Consider the following 26,799-nt stretch of genomic DNA (forward strand, 5'->3'; position numbering starts at 1 on the left):
GGAATAAATCAGGAGGCTGGGAAAAATATTTACACACTAATACATATAAAATAGATTATCAACAAGGACCTACTGTATAACAAAGGGAAGTCTATTCAACACTCTCTAATAACCTATATGGAAAAAAATCTGAAGATGAATAGACATATGAATATACATAACTGAACAAGACTCTGTATGCCTACCACAAACAGAATAGTTTAAATCAAATTTACTTCAATAAAAAAGAAAAATTAAAACAAAAACAAGAAGTAACAAAACAGAAGATTTTGGGTGTTTGTTCTGCCACAGCCCACACTAATTTACAATCCAGGAGCCCATCTTCCACAGTGGTTCTGGTTACCGAAGTAACCAGAGAGGGGCATGAAGAAAATCCTACCACCTGTGCCCATTTCCACAACAGCAACTTTAAAACATGTGCTTATGGGCACTTAATATTCACAAGGACTGCCAGGGTGTAAATGACACCTGCCCTTTAACAAATGTCCTGTGGTAGCTATCGAACAAAAATTCAAAATAGTCAGACTTTCAAAAAGCCATTGTCAACTGTAACTTTTTCCCACAGTGTTTTAAAAAAAACACATGCAAAGATGCTCAGCATCTCGAATTATTAGACACATGCAAATCAAAACCACAACAAGGTATCACCTTGCACAGTCAGAATGGCCATCATCAAAAAGTTTACAAACCATAAATGCTGGAGAGGACATGGAGAAAAGGGAACCCTCCTATGCTGTTGGTGAGATGTAAGCTGGTAACAGCCACTATAAAGCACAGTATGGAGATGCCTTTAAAATGTAAAAATAGAGCTACCATATCATCCAGCAGTCCTACTTCTGGGCGTACATCTTCAGAAAGCCAGAATTCAAAAAGATAAATGCACCCAAACCCAAATCTGCACTATTTACAATAGCCAAGACATGGAGGCAACCAAAATGTCCATCAACAGATGAATGGATAATGGAAAAGTGGTACATGTACACAATCAAATATTACTCAGCAATGAAAAAGCATGATCATCTCTAGGTCCATTCCAGTTGATGCAAATGGCATTATTTCATTCTAAGTGAAGTAAGTCAGATAGAAAAAGACAAATATCATATGATATCACTTATAGTGGAGTCAAAAAAGTGATAGAAATGAACAAATTTATGAAACAGAAACAAACCAACAGACTTCAGATATCCTTCAGGGAGAAAAAATTTAAAATCTGTTACCAATCATTAAATGTCAACCTGAAAAATGTAAGCAATAAATAACATTGTAAAGGTATTAATTCTCCCCAAATTAACCTATACCAGGCATTAGCAATCTAAACCTGGAGATCACATGCAGCCTATCACCTTGTTTTGTAAATTAAATTTAATGAATGACCCACAAGAAAACCCATAATGAGAAGTCATGTCACACCTCTCAACGTGGCTATTATTCCAAAGTCTACAAATATGAAATGTTGTTCATGACATGGAAAAGGGAGCCCTAGTACACTGTTGGTGGTATTGTAAATTGGTACACCCACTATGAAAAGAATATGGAGGTCCTGAGAAAAGCTAAAAGTAGAACTATCATATTAGCCAGCAATTCCACTGCTTGGTATATGTCCAAAGAAAATGAAGACACCAATTTGACAAGATACATGCATCCCAATGTTCATAGCAGCATTATTTACAATTGCCAACATATGGAAGCAAACTAAATGTCCATCAACAGATGAGTGGATAAAGAAGATGTGGTACGTATACACAATAGACTATTACTCAGCCATTAAAAATGATCAAATTCTGCCACTTGCAACAACGTGGATAGGCCTAGAATATTTATACTTACTTAAATAAGTTAGAGAAAGACAAATACTCTATGTTCTCACTTCTCTGTAGAATCTAAAATGCAAGAAAGGAATGTATATAACAAAACAGAAATAGACTCACAGAGAACAAATTAGTGGTTACTGGTGAGGCGAGTGAAGGGTGGAGGGAAATACAGTAGTTTGTTTCTCTAAATCCAATACCCCTATGTATGAAATAAACAAACAAGGATATATAGTACAACACAGGGAAATATAGCCATTATTTTATAATCACTTTAGTGGAGCATGATCTATAAAAATATTCAATCCATATGTTGTACCCCTGAGACCAATGTAATATTGTAAATCAACTATACTTCAATTTAAATAATCCATAGGGTGGCTGAATGGATTAAAGAAAGTTCAATTATATACTGTGTATAAGAGATTCATGTTAACTTTAAATCCATATATACCATAAAATTGAATAATTGGAAAAAAGATACTCCATGAAAATGATACTTGCCTGACTAGTCTATTGTCAGGCAAAAAAGACTTGAAGTCAAACCTCTCAATGGAAAGAAGGTTATCATATAATGATAAAGGGATTAATTCATCAGGAATTTATGACAATTATAAATATGTACATGTCCAGCATTGGAGCCTCTAAACATATAAAGAAAATATTAACACACATGAAGGGGAAAATGTGCAGAAATAAAATAATGGTAAGAAATATCAATACCCAACTTTCAACACTGTATAGATCATCTGGACAGAATATCAATCAGGAAACACTGAACTTGAACACACACTTGATATCAAATGAACCTACCAGACATATACAGTACATTCCACTCAACAGCAGCAAAATTTCCATTCTTCTTAAGTACACATAGAACATTTCCTAGGGTAGATCCTATGTTAAGCCACAAAACAAGTCTTCAAAAATCCAAGAATATTGAAATCATATCAAGTATCATTTCCAACCACAATGGTATAAAACTGAAATTCAACATTAAAAAGAATAATTGAAAATTCAAGAACATGTAGAAATTGAACAATAAGCTCCTGAATAGCCAATGCATACAGGAATAAATCAAAAGGGAAATTTTAAAAAAAATTCTTAAACAAAATTGGAAACACAAATTACCTAAATTTATGGAATACAGGAAAAACAATGCAATTCAAAGAGTTATGTTTACAGTAATAAATGGATGTATTTAAAAAAATTCTTGAGAGAGGATCAAGATGATAGAGTAGGAAGATACTGAGCTCCACTCCTGCCATGGACACAGCCAAATTACAACTTACACGGAAATCATCTCTGACAATGACCTGAAGACTAGCAGGGAAAGTTTTCTGCAACTAAAGATATAAGGAAAGAGAAACCACAAAGCAGGTAGGAGGACTGGAAACAATCTAGTTGGAATGCACACCTCGAGCACAGTGACCCACAGCTGGAAGATAATCACAATTGCATAGGTCCTCCACACGGAGGGAAGGGTCCTAGCCCTACATCAGGCTGCTCAGCCCAGGGATCCTGCACTGGGAAGAAAAGAACACAGCAGGTCTGGCTCTGAAAACCTGCAGGGCTTACTTTCAGGAAAGCTGGAGGCTAAAGAAAACAGAGACTTTGCTCTCATTGGGCACACACAAATCTCACACATTCTCAGTCCCTGTGCAGAGCCAGTAGTGTGAAAGACACCTGGGTCAGAACCACTTGCTAATCTCGGAGAGCTTCTTGGAAAGGCAAGAGGAAGCTGGGACTCCTGCTAGGAACTAAGACATTGGCAAGCAACATTTTAGAGTCTTCCCTGGAACTGATTAGAATCAGGGGCCTGCCCCATCTACCACCATGCCCATAGCACTCCTGCACCACAAGGCCTCACAACCAGACACACTGGGGGCCTACCCTGTCTGCCTGTGCACCCAGAGCACCACACAGCCACCCATAATGGAGGGCTGCCTTAGCTACCAGCACCCCCATGGTAATCACATACTGCAGGGCCTCACAGCCATTCAGGCCAGAGTCCAACACTGCCTACCAGCTTGTCCACAGTAGGTGGCCCTGCCGTAAGAGAAAGATGTGTGCAGCCCACACAGGGGACATCCCTGGAGCATGTGGCTCTGCTGGCCAGAGTACAATGTGCTGCTGGGCCATATCAATCTTCTCCTATATAAGATCACTTCTCCAAGACCCAGGAATGTAGCAACCTGAACCTAATGAATAGAAATGCATAGAGAATTAGGAAACAGAAGGAAATAGAGGAATATGTTACAAATGAAGTAACAAGACACAACATCAGAAAAAGAACTAAATAAAACAGGGATAAGCATTCTACCCGAAAAAAAAAAGTGTTCACACTAATGATTATAAAGATGCTCACCCAAGTCAGGAGAAGAATACATGGACATAGTGAGAATTTCAACAAAGAGTAATAAAATGTCAGAAAGAACCAAACAGCTGAAAAATACAATAAATGATATTAAAACACACACACACACACACACACACACACACACATGAGGGGAGCAACATTATATCATATGATACAGAAGAACAGATCAGTGAAATGGGAAACAGAGTAGTGAAAATCACCCAAGCTGAATAGCACAAAGAAAAAAGAATTAAGACTATAGGTAAAGGGACCTCTGAGACAACATCAAGAATATTCACATGAGCATTACAGGGGTCCCAGAAAGAGGAGACGAGAGAAAGGGGCAGAGAACTTATTAGAGAATATAGTAACTGATAACTTTCCTAACCTGGGGAAGGAAACACACATCCAGGTCCAGGGAACACAGAGTCCCAAACAAAATGAAGACAAACAGGTCCACACCAAGACATATTATAAAGTGCCAAAAATTTAAGGTAAAGTGGGATCATAGAAGCAGTGAAATAAAAGCATCTAGTTATGTTCAAGGTATTCCCATAAGGCTGTCAGCTGACTTTTCAGCAGACTTTGCAGACTAGGAAGGAATGACGGGATATATTCAAAGGGCTAAAAGGGAAAAGGCTACAACAAGAATACTCTACCAGTAAGAATATGATTCAGAATTGAAGGAGAGGGCTTCCCTGGTGGCACAGTTGTTGAGAATCCGCCTGCCAATTCAGGGTACACAGGTTCGAGCCCTGGTCTGGGAAGATCCCACATGCTGTGAAGCAGCTACGCCTGTGAGCCACAACTACTGAGTCTGTGCTCTAGAGCCCGTGAGCCACAGCTACTGAGCCCGCGAGCCACAACTACTGAAGCCTGCACACCTAGGGCCCATACTCTGCAACAAGAGAAGCCACCACAATGAGAAGCGTGCATGCAGCAACGAAGACCCAACGCAGCCAAAAATAAATAAATAAATTTATGAAAAAAAAAAGAATTGAAGGAGAGATCAAGAGTTTCCCAGACTAGCAAAAGCTAGAAGAGTTCATCACTAAGAAAACAGCCTTATAAGCAATGTTGCAAGAATTTACTTAAGCTTAAAAGAAGTCTCACTAATTATTGATAGTAATCAGAAAACAAACAAAAGTAAAAATCTCACTGCAAAAAGTATACATAGAGTAAGGGTAGTAGATCAAACACTTATTAAGCTTCTGTAAAGAATAAAAGACAATAGTAGTATGTTTTTTTAAAAAAGAGAGGGACCAAATAAATCAGAAATGAAAGAGATGAAGTTACAACAGACACCACAGAAATAGAAAGTATCCTAAGAGATCACGACAAACAATTGTACACTAACAAATGGGACAACCTAGAAGAAGTGGATAAATTCCTAAAAACATAAATCTTCTAAGATTGAGTTAGCAATCAATAAAAAATCTAAACAGATCTATTACTAACAATGAAATCAATCAATAATCAAAAAAACCCATAAATAAATGTCCAGCACCAGGTGGCTTTACTAATAAATTCTACCAAACATTTAAATGACAGTTAACATCTGTCCTTCTCAAGCTATTCCAAACAATTGATGGAGTGCTTCCAAACTTATTTTCTGAGGCTACCATCACCCATATATGAAAACCAGATAAACACACTATCAAAAAAGGTAAATTACAGGCCAATATCCCTGGTGAACATAGATGCAAAAAACCTCAACAAAATACTGGTAAACTCAACCATACACTCAACTGGTAAATTCAACAATACACTAAAAGAACCATACACCATGATCAAATGGATCATCTCAGCAATGCAGGAATGACTCAGTCTATGCAGATCAATTAAGTGACATGCCAGATTACCAGAACAAAGGATAAAATAGTATGATCATCTTCATATCTCCAGCAAATGATTTGGCAAAATTCGACAAAATTCAACATCTGAATTATGATAAAAACTCTCAACAAGGTGGGTATAGAGGCAACATACCTTTTTATTATAAAGGACAGGGACTTCTGTGGCAGTCCAGTGGTTGGAAATTCACAATTCCACTGCAGGCAGTGTGGGTTCAATCCCTGGTCAGGGAACTAGGGTCCCCCATGCTGTGCGGTGCAGCCTGAATGAATGAATTAATAAATAAATATAAAGGGCATATATGACAAAAGCAGACCTAACATCATACTTAATGGTGAAAAGCTGAAAGCATCTCCTCTAAGAATAGGAACAAGACAAGGATGCCCACTCTCACCACTTTTATTCAACACAGGATTAATAGTTCTAGCCACAGCCAAAGACAAAAATAAAAATACAAAATAGGATCTAACTTGTAAAGGAAATAAAACTGTCACTCTTTGCAGATGACATGATAGTATGTAGAGAAAACCCTAAAGATCTCACCAACAAATTATTAGCATAAATAAACTCAGTAAATTTGAAGTATACACAATTTGTTTCTTTTTTTTTTTAATTAACTTTTTTGGAGTATAGTTGCTTTTCAATGTTGTGTTAGTTTCTACTATACAGCAAAGTGAAGCACCTATACGTATACATATATCCCCTTTTTTTGGATTTCCTTCCCATTTAGGTCACCACAGAGACTGAGCAGAGTTCCCTGTGCTATACAGTAGGTTCTCATTAGTTATCTATTTCATACATAGTATCAATAGTGTTTATCTGTCAATCCCAATCTCCCAGTTTCTCCCATCCCCCCTTTTCCCCCCTTGGTGTCCATACGTTTGTTCTCTACATCTGTGTCTCTATTTCTGTTTTGCAAATGAGATCATCCATACCATTTTTCCAGATTCCACATATATGTGTTAATCTACGATATTTGTTTTTCTCTTTCTGACTTACCTCACTCTGTAGGACTCTCTCTAGGTCCATCCGCGTCTTTACAAATAACCCAATTTTGTTCCTTTTTTACAGTTGAGTAATACTCCATTGTATATACGTACCACATCTTCTTTATCCATTACTCTGTTGATGGACATTTAGGTTGCTTCCATGTCCTGGCTATTGTAAATAGTGTCACAGTGAATATTGGGGTGCACGTGTCTTTTGCAATTATGGTTTTCTCTGGGTATATGCCCAGTAGTGGGATTGCTGTATCATAACGTAGCTCTACTCTTAGTTTTTTAAGGAACTTCCATACTGTTCTCCATAGTGGCTGTATCAATTTACATTCCCACCAACTGTGCAAAAGGGCTCTCTTTTCTCCACACCCTCTCCAGCATTTATTGTTTGTAGATTTTTTGATGATGGCCATTCTGACTGGTGTGAGGTGATACCTCATTGTAGTTTTGATTTGCATTTCCCTAATAATTAATGGTGTTGAGCATCTTTTCATGCACCTGTTGGCCATCTGTATGTCTTCTTTGGAAAAATGCCTATTTAGGTCTTCCACTCATTTTTTGATTGAGTTGTTATTTTTTTAATATTGAGTTACATGAGCTGTTTTTATATTTTCGAGATTAATCCTTTGTCAGTTGCTTCATTTGCAAATATTTTCTCCCATTGTGAGTGTTGTCTTTTCATCTTGTTTATGGTTTCCTTTTCTGTGCAAAACTTTTAAGTTTAATTAGGTCCCATTTGTTAATTTTTGTTTTTATTTTCATTGAAATATATGCAATTAATATACAGAAATCTGTTATTTTTCTCGGCACTAATAACAAACTAGCAGAGAAATTAAGAGAAAAATTTACAATTGTACCAAAAATAATAAAATATCTGGGAATAAATTTAACCATGGACGTGAAAGATTTATATATTAAAAATTATAAGACATTGATGAAGGAAGTTGAAGATGATGCAAACAAATGAAAAGATATCCCATGTTCTTGGATCAGAAGAATTAATCTTTTTTAAAATAGTCCTATTACTCAAAGCGACCTACAGATTTAAAGCAATCTCTATCAAAATACCCATGACAATGTTCACACACAGAACAAATAATCCCCAAATAAATATAGAGCCACAAAACACCCACACTGCCAAAGCAATCCTAAGAAAAAAAGACCAAAGCTGGAGATAGCATGCTCCCTGACTACAAAGCTACAATAATCACAAAAACAGACACATATATCAAGGGAATAGAATAGAGATCCCAGAAAGGATATCACACACTTATGGTGAATAAGTCTACCACCAAGGTGGCAAGAATATACAATGGAGAAAGACAGTTTCTTCAATAAGTGGTGTTGGGAAAAGTGGAGGGCTACATGTAAAATAAGGAATTTAGAACATTTCCTCACACCAGACACAAATTCAAAATGGATTAAGGACCTAAAGGTAATACACCAAACCATAAAACTCCTAGGAGAGGACATAGGCAGAACATTCTTTGACATAAATTGTAGCAATAGTTTTGGGGATCTGGCCTCTAAGTCAAAAGAAATAAAAGCAAAAATAAACAAGTGGAAGCTAAATAAAGTGTAAGAGCTTTTGCACAGCCATGAAAACCAGCAACAAAATCAAAATTCAAAGTGCAAAGTGTAAGAAAATATTTGCAAATGATATGACTGACAAAAGGTTAATATCCAAAATATATAAATGGTTCATACAACTCAATAACACACACACACACGAAATGAACAAACAACACAATCAATAATGGTCAGGAGACATGAATAGACATCTTTCCAAAGAAGATACAGATGGCCAAAAGGCAGATGAAAATGTGCTCAACATCACTAATTATTAGAGAAGTTCAATTCAAAGCAACAATGAGATATCAACCCCCACCTGTCAAAATAGCTCTCATAAAAATGTCTACAAATACCAAATTTTCGAGAGGATGTGGAGAAAAGTGAACCTTTGTACACTGTGGGTAGGATTGTAAATTGTTGCAGGCACTATGGACAATAGGATGGAGGTTTCTCAAAAAAGTAAAAGTAGAACTACCATATGATCCATCAATAACTCTCCTGGGTACCTATCTAGGAAAAAAATGAAAACACTAATTCAAAAAGATACGTAAACCCCAATATGCATAATAGCACTATTGACAATGGCCAAGATATGAAAGCAACCGAAATGCCCATGAACAGACAAATGGATAAAGAAGATATGGTATATATGTACGGTGGAATATTACACAGCCATAAAGAAATGAAATTCTGCCATTTGCAGCATCGTGGATGGACCTCGAGAATATTATGCTTAATGAAGTAAGTCAGAGAAAGACAAATACTGTGTGATATCATTTATATGTGGAATCTAAAAATAATACAAATGAATGTATATGCAAAACAGAAACAGACTCACAGATCTATAAACAAACTAGTGGTTACCATTGGGGACAGGTAAGGGGGGAGGGGCAAATTAGGGGTATGGGCTTAAGAGGTACAAACTACTTTGTATAAAACAGATAAGCAACAAAGATATATTGTATAAGACAGGGAATTATAGCCATTCTCTTGTAAAATCATTTAATCAAGTGTAATCTGTAAAAAATCCCAGATCACCTGAAACTCATATAATATTGTAAATAAATTATACTTTTAAAAAATAAAATAAAAACAATTGGGTAGAGGATCTGAGTACACATTTTGCCAAAAAAAAAAAAGATGCTAAAAATCACATGGAAACATGCTCAACATCCCTAATCATCAGGAGGGAAATGCAAATCAAAACCACAAAAAGAGATCACCTTACAGGTGTCAGAATGGCTATAATCAAAATGACAACAATTAATAAGTGTTGCTGAGGATGTGGAGAAAAGAGCACTCACCTGCACTGTTGCTAAGAATGTAAATCAGTGTAGCCAACTATTGAAAACATTACGGAGGGTTCTTAAAACATTAAAAAAAACTACCATATGAGTTAGCAATTCCACATTTGGTTATTTATCCAAAGAAAACAAAACAAAGCAAAAACCGAATTTAAAGATATACATGCACCCCTGTGTTAATTGCAACATAACTTACAATAGCCAATATATGGTAGAAACCTAAATGTTCAATGATAGACAAATGGATAAGTGATATATATATATACACACACACACACATATATACACATACATACATATGAACATACACAATGCACATACACATATACACACATACATATACACATGTACACATATATACATGTATCTATACATATATGCAGATATATTCATATACATATATATGTGTATACAAATGTACATATACAGTTATATATTACTCAGCCATAAAAAGATAAAATCTTGACATTTTGACAACATGGATGGACCTAGAGAGTATTATGCTCAGTGAAGTAAGTCACATAGGAAAGACAAATACCACATGATCTCACTTACATGTGTAATCTAAAAACAAAATAAACACAACAAAACAAATCTTACAGACACAGTGAAAAAATTGGTGGTTGCAAAAGGGGAGGGGAGTGGGTCATGGACAAGACAAGTGAAAGGGTATAAGAAGTACAAAATTCCAGTTATATGATAAAAATTGAAAAGAATTTAATGTACAGAATAAAGAATATGGTTCATGATATTGCAGTAACTGTGGATGGGGACAGATGTTTACTAGACTCATCAAGGTGATCATTTTGTAATATACTCAAATGCTGAATCATTATGTTGTACATGTGAAACTAATGTAATATTATAAGCCAACAATTCTTCAATTAAAAAAAACAAAAGAAACAAAGAAAAAGAATGTATACCCTGACAGCATTTCACCTGAACCATTTCTTGGGAGTGTGTTTGTAATGAACAGCCTTGAGGAATAAGCTAATGTCTCTCCCTCAGACAAACAGGAACCTGCTAACCTCTCATTTTAAAAGCAGTGGAGGGGAATCTCGGAAGATGGTGGAAGAGTTAGACGCAGAGATCACCTTCCTCCCCACAGATACACCAGAAATACATCTACACGTGGAACTGCTCCTACAGAACACCCACTAAATGCTGGCAGAAGACCTCAGAACTCCCAAAAGGCAAGAAACTCCCCACGTACATGGGTAGGGTAAAAGAAAAAAGAAAAACCAGAGACAAAAGAATAGGGATGGGACCTGCACCAGTGGGAGGGAGCCGTGAAGGAGGAAAGGTTTCCACACACTAGGAAGCCCCTTCATGGGCGGAGACTGCGGGTGGCAGAGTGGGGAAGCTTCAGAGCCACGGAGGAGAGTGCAGCCACAGGGGTGCAGAGGGCAAAGAGGAGAGATTCCCGCACAGAGGATCGGTGCCGACCAGCACTCACCAGCCTGAGAGGCTTGTCTGCTTACCCACCGGGGCAGGCAAGGGCTGGGAGCTGAGGCTTGGGCTTTGGTCGGATCGCAGGGAGAGGACTGGGGTTGGTGGTGTGAACACATCCTGAAGGGGGCTAGTGTGCCACGGCTAGCCAAGAGGGAGTCCGGGAAAAGGGCTGGAGCTGCCAAAGAGACAAGAGACGTTTTCTTGCCTCTTTGTTACCTGGTGCACGAGGAGAGGGGATTCAGAGTGCCACTTAAAGAGCTCCAGAGATGGGGGCGAGCTGCGGCTATCAGCGCAGACACCAGAGATGGGCATGAGACGCTAAGACTGCTGCCGCAGCCACCTGTGTGCGAGCACAGGTTACTATCCACACCTCCCCTGTCGGGAGCCTGTGCAGCCCACCACTGCCACGGTCCCGTGATCCAGGGACAACTTCCCCAGAAGAATGCACAGCGCGCATCAGGCTGATGCAACGTCATGCTGGGCTCTGCTGCCGCAGGTTCACGGCGCATCCATACCCCTCCCTCCCCACGGCATGAGTGAGTCAGAGCGGCCAAATCAGCTGCTCCTTTAACCCCGTCCTGTCTGAGTGAAGAAAAGACGCCCTCAGGCGAGCTCCATGCAGAGGCAGGGCCAAATCCAAACCTGGAACCCTTGAGCTGTGCTAACAAAGAAGAGAAAGTGAAATTTCTCACAGCAGCCTGAGGAGCAGCAAATTAAATCTCCACAATCAACTTGATGTACCCTGCATCTGTGGAATACCTGAATAGATGATGAATCACCCCAAATTGAGGAGGTGGACTTTGGGGGCAAGATATATTATGTTTTCCCCTTTTCCTCTTTTTGTGAGTGTGTATATGTATGCTTCTATGTGAGATTTTGTCTGTATAGCTTTGCTTTCACCATTTGTCCTAGGGTTCTGTTTGTCCAGTTTTTTTTTTCTATTTTTTCCTTTTACTGTTTAAAATTTTTTTCTTAATTACTTTTTATTTTAATAACTTTATTTAATTTTATCTTACTTTATTTTATCTTCTTTCTTTCTTTCTCTCTCTCCCCCTCTCTCTTTCTTTCTTTCTTTCTTTCTTTCTTTTCTTTCTTTCTTTCTTTCTTTCTTATTTTTTCTCCCTTTTATTCTGAGCTGTGTGGATGAGAGGCTCTTGGTGCTCCAGCCAGGCGTCATTGCTGTGCCTCTGAGGTGGGAAAGCCAACTTCAGGACACTGGTCCACAAGACACCTCCCAGCTCCATGTAATATCAAACAGTGAAAATCTCCTAGAGATCTCCATCTCAACACAAAGACCCAGCTTCACTCAATAATCAGCAAGCTACAGTGCTGGACACCCTATGCCAAACAAATAGCAAGACAGGAACACAGCCCCATCCATTAGCAGAGGGGCTGCCTAAAATCATAATAAGGCCACAGACACCCCAAAACACACCACCAGACATAGACCTGCCCACCAGAAAGACTAGATCCAGCCTCATCTACCAGAACACAGGCACTAGTCCCTTCCACCAGGAGGCCTACACAACCCACCGAACCAACATTAGCCACTGGGGCCAGACAGCAAAAACAACGGGAACTACGAACCTGCAGCCTGCGAAAAGAAGACCCCAAACACAGTAAGATAAGCTAAATGAGAAGACAGTGAAACACACAGCAGATGAAGGAGCAAGGTAAAAACCCACCAGACCTAACAAATGAAGAGGAAATAGGCAGTCTACCTGAAAAAGAATTCAGAATAATGATAGTAAAGATGATCCTAAATCTTGGAAATAGAATACAGAAAATGCAAGAAACATTTAACAAGGACCTAGAAGAACTAAAGAGGAAACAAGCAATGATTAACAACACAATAAATGATATTAAAAATACTCTAGAAGGGATCAATAGCAGAATAACTGAGGCAGAAGAATGGATAAGCGACCTGGAAGATAAAATAGTAGAAATAACTACTGCAGAGCAGAATAAAGAAAAAAGAATGAAAAGAAATGAGGACAGTCTCAGAGACCTCTGGGACAACATTAAATGCACCAACATTCGAATTATAGGGGTTCCAGAAGAAGAAGAGAAAAAGAAAGTGATTGAGAAAATATTCAAAAAGATTATAGTTGAAAACTTCCCTAATATGGGAAAGGGAATAGTTAATCAAGTCCAGGAAGCACAAAGAGTCCCATACAGGGTAAATCCAAGGAGGAACACGCCAAGACACATATTAATTAAACTATCAAAAATTAAATACAAAGAAAACATATTAAAAGCAGCAAGGGAAAAACAACAAAAAACACACAAGGGAATCCCCATAAGGTTAACAGCTGATCTTTCAGCAGAAACTCTGCAAGCCAGAAGGAAGAGGCAGGATATATTTAAAGTGATAAAGGAGAAAAACCTACAACCAAGATGACTCTACCAGCAAGGATCTCATTCAGATTTGATGGAGAAATTAAAACCTTTACAGACAAGCAAAAGCTGAGAGAGTTCAGCACCACCAAACCAGCTTTACAACAAATGCTAAAGGAACTTCTCTAGGCAAGAAACACAAGAGAAGGAAAAGACCTATAATAACAAACCCAAAACAATCAAGAAAATGGTAATAGGAACATACATATTGATAATTACCTTAAATGTAAATGGATTTAGTGCTCCCACCAAAAGACGCAGGCTGGCTGAATGGATACAAAGACAAGACCTGTGTATATGATGTCTACAAGAGACCCACTGCAGACCTAAGGACACATATAGACTGAAAGTGAGGGGATGGAAAAAGATATTCCATGGAAATGGAAATCAAAAGAAAGCTGCAGTAGCAATTCTCATATCAGACAAAATAGACTTTAAATACTATTATAAGAGACAAAGAAGGACACTACATAATGATCAAGGGATTGATCCAAGAAGAAGATATAACAATTGTAAATATTTATGCACCCAACATAGGAGCACCACAATACATAAGGCAAATACTAACAGCCATAAAAGGGGAAATCGACAGTAACACAATCATAGTAGGGGACTTTAACACCCCACTTTCACCAATGTACAGATCATCCAAAATTAAAATAAATAAGGAAACACAAGCTTTAAATGATACATTAATCAAGATGGACTTAATTGATATTTATGGGACATTCCATCCCAAACCAACAGAATACACATTTCTCTCAAGTGCTCATAGAACATTCTCCAGGATAGATCATATCTTGGGTCACAAATCAAGCCTTGATAAATTTAAGGAAATTGAAATTGTATCAAGTATCTTTTCCAATCACAACGCTTTGAGATTAGGTATCAATTACAGGAAATGATCTGTAAAAAATACAAACACATGGAGACTAAACAATGCACTACTTAATAAGCAAGTGATCACTGAAGAAATCAAAGAGGAAATTTAAAAATACCTAGAAACAAATGACAATGGAGACACAATGACCCAAAACCTATGGGATGCAGCAAAAGCAGTTCTGAGAGGGAAGTTTATAGCAATACAATCCTACCTTAAGAAACAGGAAACATCTCAAATAAAGAACCTATCCTTGTACCTAAAGCAATTAGAGAAAGAAGAAGAAAAAAACCCCTAAGTTAGCAGAAGGAAAGAAATCATAAAGATCAGATCAGAAATAAATGAAAAAGAAATGAAGGAAATGATAGCAAAGATCAATAAAACTAAAAGCTGGTTCTTTGAGAAGATAAACAAAATAGATAAACCACTAGCCAGACTCATCAAGAAAAAAAGGGAGAAGACTCAAATCAATAGAATTAGAAATGAAAAAGGAGAAGTAACAACTGACACTGCAGAAATACAAAGGATCATGAGAGATTAGTACAAGCAACTCTATGCCAATAAAATGGACAACATGGAAGAAATGGACACATTCTTAGAAATGCACAACCTTCCGAGACTGAACCAGGAAGAAAGAGAAAATATGAACAGACCAATCACAAGCACTGAAATTGAAACTGTGATTAAAAATCTTCCAACAAACAAAAGCCCAGGACCAGATGATTTCACAGCAGAATTCTATCAAACATTTAGAGAAGAGCTAACACCCATCCTTCTTAAACTCTTTCAAAATATAGCAGAGGGAGGAACACTCCCAAATTCCTTCTACGAGGCCACCATCACCCTAATACCAAAACCAGAAAAATATATCACAAAGAAAACTACAGGCCAATATCACTGATGAACATAGATGCAAAAATCTTCAACAAAATACTAGCAAACAGAATCCAACAGCACATTACAAGGATCATACACCATGATCAAGTGGGGTTTATCCCAGGAATGCAAGGATTCTTCAATATATGCAAATCAATCAACGTGATACACATTAACAAATTGAAGGAGAAAAACCATATGATCATCTCAATAGATGCAGAGAAAGCTTTTGACAAAATTCAACACCGATTTATGATAAAAGCCCTGCAGAAAGTAGGCATAGAGGCAAATTTCCTCAACATGATAAAGGTCATTTATGACAACACGACAGCCAACATCATCCTCAATGGTGAAAAACTGAAACCATTTCCACTAATATCAGGAATAAGAGAAGGTTGCCCACTCTCACCACTATTATTCAACATAGTTTTGGAAGTTTTAGCCACAGCAATCAGAGAAGAAAAAGAAATAAAAATAATCCAAATTGTAAAAGAAGAAGTAAATGTGTCACTGTTTGCAGATGACATGATACTATACATAGAAAATCCTAAACATGCTAACAGAAAACTACTAGAGCTAATCAATGAATTTGGTAAAGTATCAGGATACAAAATTAATGCACAGAAATCTCTGGCATTCCTATACACTAATGATGAAAAATCTGAAAGTGAAATTAAGAAAACACTCCCATTTACCATTGCAACAAAAAGAATAAAATATCTAGGAATAAACCTACCTAAGGAGACAAAAGACCTGTATGCAGAAACTTATAAGACACTGATGAAAGAAATTAAAGATGATACAAATAGATGGAGAGATATACCATGTTCTTGGATTGGAAGAATCAACATTGTGAAAAATGACTCTAGTACCCAAAGCAATCTACAGACTCAATGCAATCCCTATCAAACTACCACTGGCATTTCTCACAGAACTAGAACAAAAAATTTCACAATTTGTATGGAAACACAAAAGACCCTGAATCTTGAGAATCTTGAGATTCTTGAGAATGAAAAATGGAGCTGGAGGAATCAGGCTCCCTGACTTCAGACTATACTACAAAGCTACAGTAATCAAGACAGTATGGTACTGGGACAAAAAGAGATATAGATCAATGGAACAGGATAGAAAGCCAGAGATAAACCCACGCACATATGGTCACCTTATCTTTGATAAAGGAGGCAAGAATATACAGTAGAGAAAAGACGGGCTCTTCAATAAGTGGTGGGAAAACTGGACAGGTACATGTAAAATTATGAAATTAGAACACTCCCTAACATACACAAAAATAAACTCAAAATGAATTAAAGACCTAAATGTAAGGCCAGAAGCTATCAAACTCTTAGAGAAAAACATAGGCAGAACACTCTATGACATAAATCACAGCAAAATGCTTTTTGACCCACCTCCTAGATAAATGGAAATAAAAACAAAAATAAACAAATGGGACCTAACGAAACTTACCAGCTTTTGCACAGTAAAGGAAACCATAAGCAAGACCAAAAGATAACCCTCAGAATGGGAGAAAATATTAGCAAATGAAGCAACTGACAAAGGATTAATCTCCAAAATTTACAAGCAGCTCACGCAGCTCAATAACAAAAAACAAGCAACCCAATCCAAAAATATGCAGAAGACCTAAATAGACATTTCTCCAAGGAAGATATACAGATTGCCAACAAATACATGAACGAATGCTCAACATCATTAATCATTAGAGAAATGCAAATCAAACCTACAATGAGATATCATCTTACACTAGTCAGAATGGCCATCATCAAAAAATCTAGAAACAATAAATGCTGGAGAGGGTGTGGAGAAAACGGAACACTCTTGGTGTTGGTGGGAATATAAATTGATACAGCCAGTATGGACAACAAACTACCATACATACGACCCAGCAACCCCACAACTGGGCATATACCCTGAGAAAACCATAATTCAAAAAGAATCATGTACCATAATATTCATTGCAGCTCTATTTACAATAGCCAGGACATGGAAGCAACCTAAGTGTCCATCAACAGTTGAATGCATAAAGAAGATGTGGCACATATATACAATGGAATATTACTCAACCATAAAAAGAAGCAAAATTGAATTATTTGTAGTGAGGTGGACGGACCTAGAGTCTGTCATACAGAGTGAAGTCAGAAAGAGAAAGACAAATACCACATGCTAACATATATATATGGAATCTAAGGGGGAAAAAAAGGTCATGAAGAACCTAGGGGTAAGACGGGAATAAAGACACAGACCTACTAGAGAATGGACTTGAGGATATGGGGAGGGGGAAGGGTCAGCTACAAAAACAGTAGAAGGATAAATAATATTGGAGGGTGTTTTTGAAAAGATAAACAAAATTGACAAACTGTTAGCAAGAATAACTAAGAAAAAGAGAGACTGAATGAAAGATGAATGAATGAAAAAATAAACACACACACATGCATATAAAGGCATTACAATGATGCCACAGAAATACAAATGACAAGCAGAGACTACTATTGACAATCATATGCAAACAACTTGGATTACTTAGAAAAAGATGGACAAACTCATAGAAATGTACAACCTACCAAGAAATAGAACACCTGAACAGACCAGTAATGAGTAAAGAGAATGAAACAGCATTGAGAAACCTCTCAATAAATAAAATTTCAGGACCAGATGGTTTTTTTCGTGAATTATGCCAAATATTTAAAGAGAAATTAAAGCCAAGACTACTCAAATACTTCCAAAAATTTAAAGAGGAGGGAACGCTTTCAACCCATCTTATGAGGCATTACCCCAGACAAGGGTAATGCCAAATCCAGACAAGGGGGCCTTCCCTGGTGGTTCAGTGGTTAAGAATCCTCCTGCCAATGCAGGGGACACGGGTTCAATCCCTGGTCTGGGAACATCCCACATGCCATGGTGCAACTAAGCCTGTGCACCACAACTACTAAGCCCTCGTGCCTAGAGCCTGTGCTCTGCAACAAGAGAAGCCACCACAATGAGTAACCCGCGCACCACAATGAAGAGCAGCCCCCACTCGCCGCAACTGGAGAAAAGCCTGCGTGCAGCAACAAAGACCCAACACAGCTAAAAATAAATAAATAAATAATAAATTAATTTTAAAAAAACAGAGAAGGGCACAATGAGAAAAGTACAGATCAACATTCCTGAATAACATAGATGAAATACACTCAAAATACTGGCAAACTGAATTCAGCAGCACATTGAAGGGATTCATTCACCATGATTAAGTGGGATTTATGCCTGGATGCAAGGATGGCACAGTGTATGCAAATCAATAAATGTGACACATTACATTATGAGAATAAAGGGAAAATATCATATTAATAGATACATAAAATTTTTTGACAAAATCCAACTTCCTTTCATGATAAAGATTGTCAAGAAATTAGTTATAGAAGGAATATAGCTCAACACATTAAAAGTCATATGACAGGCCCAAAGCTAACAGTCCCAAAATGTTTCTCCTAAGTTTCAGCCAAGACAAGGTTATCAATTCTTGCCCCTTCTGTTCAACATAGTACGGGAATTCCTAACCAGAGCAAGTAGGCAAGAAAAATAAATAAAATAAATCCAAATCATAAAGGTAAACCTAAATTTTCTGTTTGCAGATGACATGATTTTATATATACAAAAACCTAAAAGTGCCACTTCCAAAAAACTGTTCAAACTAATAAATAAATCCAGTAAGTGGCATGACACAAAATCAACATATAAAAATCACTTGTGGTTCTGTATACTAACAACAGAAACTATCAGAAAAGGTTAAAAAAAGTCACATTTACAATAGCACCCAAAAGAATAAAATATTTAGGAATAAAGTTAACTAAGAATGTAAAAGAGCCATACCCTGCAAACTATAAAATATTGATGAAAGAATTTCAAGAAGACACAAATAAATGGAATGATCGCCTCTATTACTAGATTGAATAAATGAACATTGTTAAAAATGCCCATACTATCCAAAGCAATCTATAGAGTCCATGAAATCCATGTCAAAATCTAAAGGCAGTGTCCACAGAAAATAGAAAAAGAAATATTAAAATTCATATGGAACCATAAAAGGCCCCAATTGTCCAAAGCAATCTTGAGCACAAAGAGCAAAACTGAAGGCATCACTCTTCATAATTTCAAACTATACTACAAAGCATAGTAATCAAAGCAGTATGGTCACAGTACAAAAACAGACATACAGAACGATGCAACGAAATAAAGACCTCAGAAATAAATCCACATATTTACAATCAATTGATCTTTGACAAAAGTGCCAGGAATATACAATGAGAAAAGGATCTCTTCAGTAAATTCGTGGGAAACTGAATATTCACGAGCATAAGGAAGAAATTAGACTTGTATATCACACTGTATACAAAAATTAATTCAAACTGGTTTAGAGAATTAAATATAAGATCGGAAACTGTAAAGTTACTAGAAGAAGATATAGGGGGGAAAAATCTTCTTGACAGTGCTATGGGCAATGTATTTTTAGATGTGACCACAAAAGCACAGGCAGCAAAAGCAAACAAAAAAAGAAAGAAAAAGAAAAAAATTGAAAACAGACTGCATTAAACTATAAAGCTTTGAACAGCAAAGGAAACAATTTACAGAGAGCAGAGTGTACCTACAAAATGTGAAAAATATTTGAAAAACCTCTCTAATATGTATAATATGCTCAAACAACTGAGTAGAAAACACACAACAAATAAACTTATTTTTCTTTCAGGGACACTTTTCCTTGTTTTAATATATTTTGTCTTTTGCTGCTTTTGAAGCGAGCTCTCAATTACAAAATATCAAACTACACTAAAAAACACCAGCCACTGGCACAGGATGGAGAAGCTCACAAGTAAGGATAGACAGAAGCAGGTGGCAAGAGGTGGGAAGTGATTGAAGCTGTGGTTACAAATGCTGAAGTGTCGGATAGCTAAAACTATCCAAAAGGTTGTGCCCTAATATTAGCACAGGTCAGACCCGTCACTACCTTGGCGGGTGGCCTCAGAGTGGCCTCGGTGTGTTTGGGTTCAGATTCCACACGGCAATACAATTTCTTCCAGTTAAGAGTTCTTGGCTTGCACCAATCACAGGATGGCCTGAGGGCACCGGACCAGTCTATTAGTTTTTCAAAACGCTGTCGTAGACCTGATAGATGTACTGGGATGCTTCAGGAGCTAGCTCTACACTTTGGTAACAGTGTATAATTGGGGTTTTCTGGCTGGCTGTGGAGCTGGGCCAAAACCCAAATGCCATTAGTGAGTCAGGGATTGGTACAGAATCTCCTGCCCTTCCACATTCCTCTTGGCAATAGTATAAACGTTGTTGTTTTGCAACTTTCTGGAAACAGTGTCAGCATTTAAATGACTTTCCTTAATCTGAAACTGAAGTTCATTTTCATTGGGAATATCCTTCCATGTTGCAAGGAAGACCTGGCACTTCATTTTGCCGTCTTCTACAAAAAGCACATTGAGTGGGATGAGGCAGCTGAAGTAGAAGGTATCACGATTGTTTCTCACAGCCACCTGCAGGTTGTTCAGAGGTTCTATCTTCATGACTGGGTCCAAGGTGTGAAGATGCACAGAGACATCAATGCTCTGGTTTGGCATCAGTGGTGTAGGGATGGCCAGAGGAATGCTGTGGATGACACCAAAGCTATTCTTGTTAAACTGAATTGCCAAGTCTGTCATGTGATACAGAGCTTTCTTCATGAAGTTCATTTCCATATAGATGTGCCCTTGGAGGTGAGTAAATGTTCCTGAAATCTACAAGACTTTAGCCTTTACTCCAGTCAGCCAGACAGCTTTAGGAGCCCCATATCCACCAGGTGCCCTGACTATCCCCATAGAGAGTTCAAGTTGGTTATTCAGACCACTGCTGACCACAGCAGGAGTAGGTGAAGGAGCAAAGGTTGCAGGCACTGATGATGGGGTGAAGGACTGTCCCACCAGACTATGCAGCCCTCCCTCCCCAAGAGGTCCACCTTTTTGAATTATACTTTTGTCTGGATATAAGCCCAGGAGAGGGGTTGCTGGATCCTATGGCCACTCTATTTTTTTTTTGAGGAACCTCCATATTGTTTTCTATAATGGCTGCACCAATTTACATTCCCACCAACAGCGTAGAAGTGTTCCCTTTTCTCCACCCCCTTTCCAGCATTTATTAGTAGAATTTTAAATAATGGCCATTCTGACCAGTTTAAGGTGATACCTCACTGTAGTTTTGATTTTCATTTCTCTAATAATTAGCAATGGTGAGTATCTTTTCATGTGCTTATTGGCCATCTGTATGTCTTCTTTGGAGAAATGTCTATTTCAGTCTTCTGCCCATTTTTTTGATTGGGTTTTTTTTTTTTTTTGTGATTCAGTTGTATGAGCTGTTTGTATATTTTGGAAATTAAGCCCTTGTAGGTTGCATCATTTAAAAATAGTTGCTCCCATTCCACAGGTTTTCTTTCCATTTTCTTTATGGTTTCCTTTGCTGTGGCAAAGCTGGTAAGTTTGTATAGGTCCCATCTGTTTATTTTTGCTTTTATTTCCATTGCCTTGGGAGAATGATCTACAAAAACACTGGTACAGCTTATGTCAGAGAATGTTTTGCCTATGTTCTCTTCTAAAAGTTTTATGGTGTCATGTGTTTATATTTAACTGTTTCAGCCATTTTGAGTTTATTTTTGTGCATGGTGTGAGGGTGTGTTCTAACTTCAATGGTTTACCTGTGGCTGTCCAACATTCCCAACACCAAGTGCTGAAGGGACTGTCTTTTTTCCCATTGTATATTCTTGCCTGCTTTGTCGAAGATTAATTGACCATTGGTGTGTGGGTTTTTTTCTGGGCTCTCTAGTCTGTCTCATTGACCCATATGTCTGTTTTTGTGCCAATACCATGCTGTTTTGATTACTGTCACTTTGTAGTATTCTCTGAAGTCTGGAAGCATTATGTCTCCTGCTTTGTTCTTTTTCCTTACAATTGCTTTGGCAATTCTGTGTTGTTTATGGTTCCATATAAATGTTAGGATTCTTTGTTCTAGTTCTGCGAAAAATATCATGGGTAATTTGATAGGGATGTCATTAAATCTGTAGATTGCTTTGAGTCCAATGGCCATTTTAATAATATTTCTTCCAATCCAAGGGCATAGGATATCTTTCCACTTCTTTGAATCCTCTTCACTTTCCTTTATTAATATTTTATAGTTCTCAGCTTATAAGTCTCTCACAACCTTGGTCAGGTTTATTCACAAGTATTTTATTTTTTTGGATGCAATTTTAAAAGGGATTTTTTTCCATTCCCTTTCTGCTATTTCATTGTTAATATAAAGACATGCAACCAATTTCTGTATTTTAACCTTGTATCCTGCTGTGTTGCTGAATCTGTTTATCAGTTCTAGTAGTTTGTGTGTGGAGTCTTTAGGTTCTATATATTGTATCGTGTCATCTGCCTATAATGAAAATTTTACCTCTTCCCTTCCAATTTGGATACATTTTCTTTCTTTTTCTTGTCTGATTGCCATGGGTAGACTTCCAGTATTATGTTGAATAGAAGTGGTGAGACTGGGCATCCTTGTCTTGTTCCAGATTTTAGTGAGAAGGCTAAGTGCTTTTCACCATTAAGTATCATATTAGCTGTGGGTTTGTCATAAATAGCTTTTAGTATGTTGAGATATGTTCCCTCTATACCCACTTTCATAAGAGTTTTTATCATGAATTGGTGTTGAAATTTATCAAACGCTCTTTCTGAATCTATTGAGATGATCATGTCATTTCTGTCTTTTTTGTTGATGCGGTGTATCACACATGGATTGATGTGTGTATGTTGAAAGATCCTTGTGACCCTAGGATAATTCAACACGTTCATGGTGTATGATCATTTTTCTGTGTTGTTTGGTTCGGTTTGCCAACATTTTGTTGAGAATTTTAGGTTCTATATTCATCAAAGGTATTGGCCTGTCAGTTTCTTTTTTGGTGGTGTCTTTGTCTGGTTTTGGTATCAGGGTGATAGTGACTTCATAGAATGTCTCTGGGAGGCTCCCTTTTTCTTCAGTCTTTTTTGGAAGACTATCATAAGGAGTATGTGGTGACCAGAGCTTGCACTATATGTTGAATGGGGCCTCCTCGTTGCTCTGTGGTTGACACAGCCCTGTCAGGAGCAGGGTCTGCTCCCTAGTTGTTGGAATAGAATCCCCCAGGTTTGTTTCTATGCTGGATTAGACAGCATAATGAGGTAGGCTGGAATGGAGCACTCCCAATGGGAAGGGAGTCACTGAGCATTCCTCTTCTGGAGCTGTCCACCAGGAAGCGGTGTCACCTATCACCCATAGTGCAGGCTCACAAAGTACACTGTTGTTGGCACTGCTCTCAGCCCTGCCTCAACTGTGGGAATGCAGGCAATCAACCCTGGTGTCCCTTAGGCACAGTGTTCACAAAGTCACCAGTGCAGATCCGTAGGTGCTGATCCACTGACGTCAGGTGCCAGGACCACAGTGTCCCACACATGGATCCACTGTGGGAGCTATGGAAGCAGACTAAACTCCAGCCTGGCCCTGCCTCCATGTGCCCGTGCCCATGAAGCCCACAGCTGCTAAGGCTGGGCCCGTCCCAGCCACGAGAGTGCCCATTGTCCACTCGGATGTCCCACAGGCACTGAGTTTATAAAGCCAGTGGCAGTGGCATAAATCTGCAAGTTGCACAGCCATGGGGAGAGGGCTCAGGTATCAGCCTTGCTTCCTAAGTCAGACAGTACCTTGGGATCCACTCTGATTTCAACTCCACCTCCACGTGTAGGCAACCTGCTGGTGCTTGTGTGCCCCCAGAGGTCGTCATAGAGTTGGCACCAAGAAAGAGGCTGCTATGGTGGCCCTGACCCTCCCTTCAGCTGCCCCTCAACAATGATGTTTTGCTTCTATGGCCAGCCTGGTCTTCTTCCGCATACACCCCGGGTTGGGCAAACACCACACTCCAGCCTCTTCGGGCTGTCTGTGTGTGGCCAAACCCAGTCCAATCCCCTGGTGTGTCCTCTGAAGCCCAAGTTTCAGCACCCAAAACCCACACCACACGTCTTGGGCTGAGGACTGCAGCGAGGTAGCACAGATCCTCTGTGCGTGTCTCTGTTTTGTCTGCTGCAAACTGACTGCTGCGCTCTCCTCAAAGCCTCCGCAGCTCAGTTTCTGTCCCAGCTCACATGCCCACTGGTGAATGGGGTTCCCAGGGTGAGGGAAACTGTCTTTCACAGCTCCCTCCCAGGTGGGAGCTGCTGCTGCTTCTTCTTTCATTCTATCTCATCTCATTACATGGAGATCTTTCTTGCATGTCTGGGTGTCTGAGATATTCTGCTGGCATTCAGTAGGTATTCTGTGAGGATTGTTCCACATGTATATATTTTTGATGTAATTGTTGAGAGGATGTGAATTCCACATCCTTCTGTTCTGCCATCTTGACTCAACCTCTACATAATTTGTTTGCCTTTTTTCTTCTACTTCAGGAAATCAAATTATCAATGCCTGAAGGAGACTGACCAGAGGCCCAAGGACACAGGAAATATCAAGGTCATTACACAAACATCAGCCCCACAGAACCCCTAAATCCCAGATCCTGAAGAAGCAAAAGAGGAGATAAACTGCCTCAAAAGGGATAGTAGTCATGTATACTCCCTGCAAGCATACATCAAAGGGCTTGTTTCCACTGATGATGACAAGACATACTACAATGATACTTTAAGTTTTCAATATAATGGAAAATAAACCGATTACATTGGCATTGTAATTTTTTCCCTGACCATCATTGAGGTTGGGTACCTCTTGATATGTAAAATGATTGTTTTAATTTCTTTTCCAGTGAAATTTAATTTCATAGGTTCCAAATATTTTTATTTGGTTGCTTCTAGTATTTTTCTTGACTGAGAGGTAATTTGAATATACTGTATATTTGTGGTGTCTTCTCCCACAGCATTCTTCCAAACCAATTACTGTCCACACAGTCACTAAAAAATTTGTCAATAACTTGTTGTCACAGGTCATCCACCACTCAAGACACTTGATATGAGGTCCACCTGTCATGCACAGCCTTACATCAAGAGTTCTGTACTGAGCTCTTTGCTCTCAACTTGTGGACCAGATAAAGAACAGGATGAGGATATCATTATCCCCTCACCTGCTGCACTCAAGCACATTGGTCACTGCTCAAACGTCATTGCCAAGCTGACAGACAACAGGCCTGGGATCTTCTCGTATGATTTTCCCTAGTTTGCCACCAAGATATTTGATCTGGACCATGTCACCATCACCTTACCCTGAGTTTTTTTTTTTTTTCTAAAATGAATCTGAAATACTGTATTTTTCTCCTTTCATGTCCAGGGAGAAATAGCTCTAGTTTTCTAAGTCATAAAAAAAAGTTATAAATATGACGTTTGGGGCAAGAGATAGAAAATCAACATTTTGGGGCTTCTCTACACCATGACCCTGCAAGTCACGTGATCGGGCTTTAAATCAACCAGCTGACCCTTGTACCTCACTGAACAGCTTTAAATCAGCTCCATACCCTTTAATTTACCTGACCCTGTATGAACTCAGAATCTGCCCCTGAAACCTGCACCTTCAAAAGTCAGGAGCTTCACGTTGATCCCAGCACTGAACATAGCTCTGGGCATACAGGCTGTGATCACTGATGGTGCAACAGATAAGTAAGTGAGACCCTTCTGCTGAGGTCAGGGGTGTGTAGACAGAAAGGAAGAGGTTCGGATCTAAAGGGAAAAAAGAAGTTTGGGGAGAACTCTGGAGAGCTCGGGCACAGGGTGGAGTACATGCAGCCATCAAAAATATCACTGGTTTTATATGCTCCACATTCACAACCACCTGCCCTGTTTTCCAGGTTCAAACACTCACGCAGGCCTGTAGTGAGTAAACTGTCAGCCCAAGATTCAAACAAGGTATTTCTGAGTCCAGAATCCTACCTCTGGTGAAAACAAAGGCAATCATAGTTCAGAGAGCATTCGCAGTGTCTGCCCACTGTGCCACCCAATCAGGCTCTAAGTTCACAATTGGATATTGATGGCAGACTATGTCCCCTCTGTGAAGGGACACAGTTTGGGCCAGAGAGTCAGAGGTGTCAGGTGTATCTAATCCTGTATCCACCAAGTGCACAGCGGTTGATGGAAAGGGGCGAAAAGCATATTTTCTCTCAATTCATGTTAGTTTATCAAAAGAATAGAGCTTTGTCTTAGTTAAGCAGAATACTTTTAAATAGCTTAGACAGCTCAAAACTGCTGTTTAGGGGACTGAAAACCACATCAGCCATGAACAG

This window comes from Pseudorca crassidens, chromosome 3, assembly GCF_039906515.1.
Source record: "Pseudorca crassidens isolate mPseCra1 chromosome 3, mPseCra1.hap1, whole genome shotgun sequence".
Taxonomy (NCBI): domain Eukaryota; kingdom Metazoa; phylum Chordata; class Mammalia; order Artiodactyla; family Delphinidae; genus Pseudorca; species Pseudorca crassidens.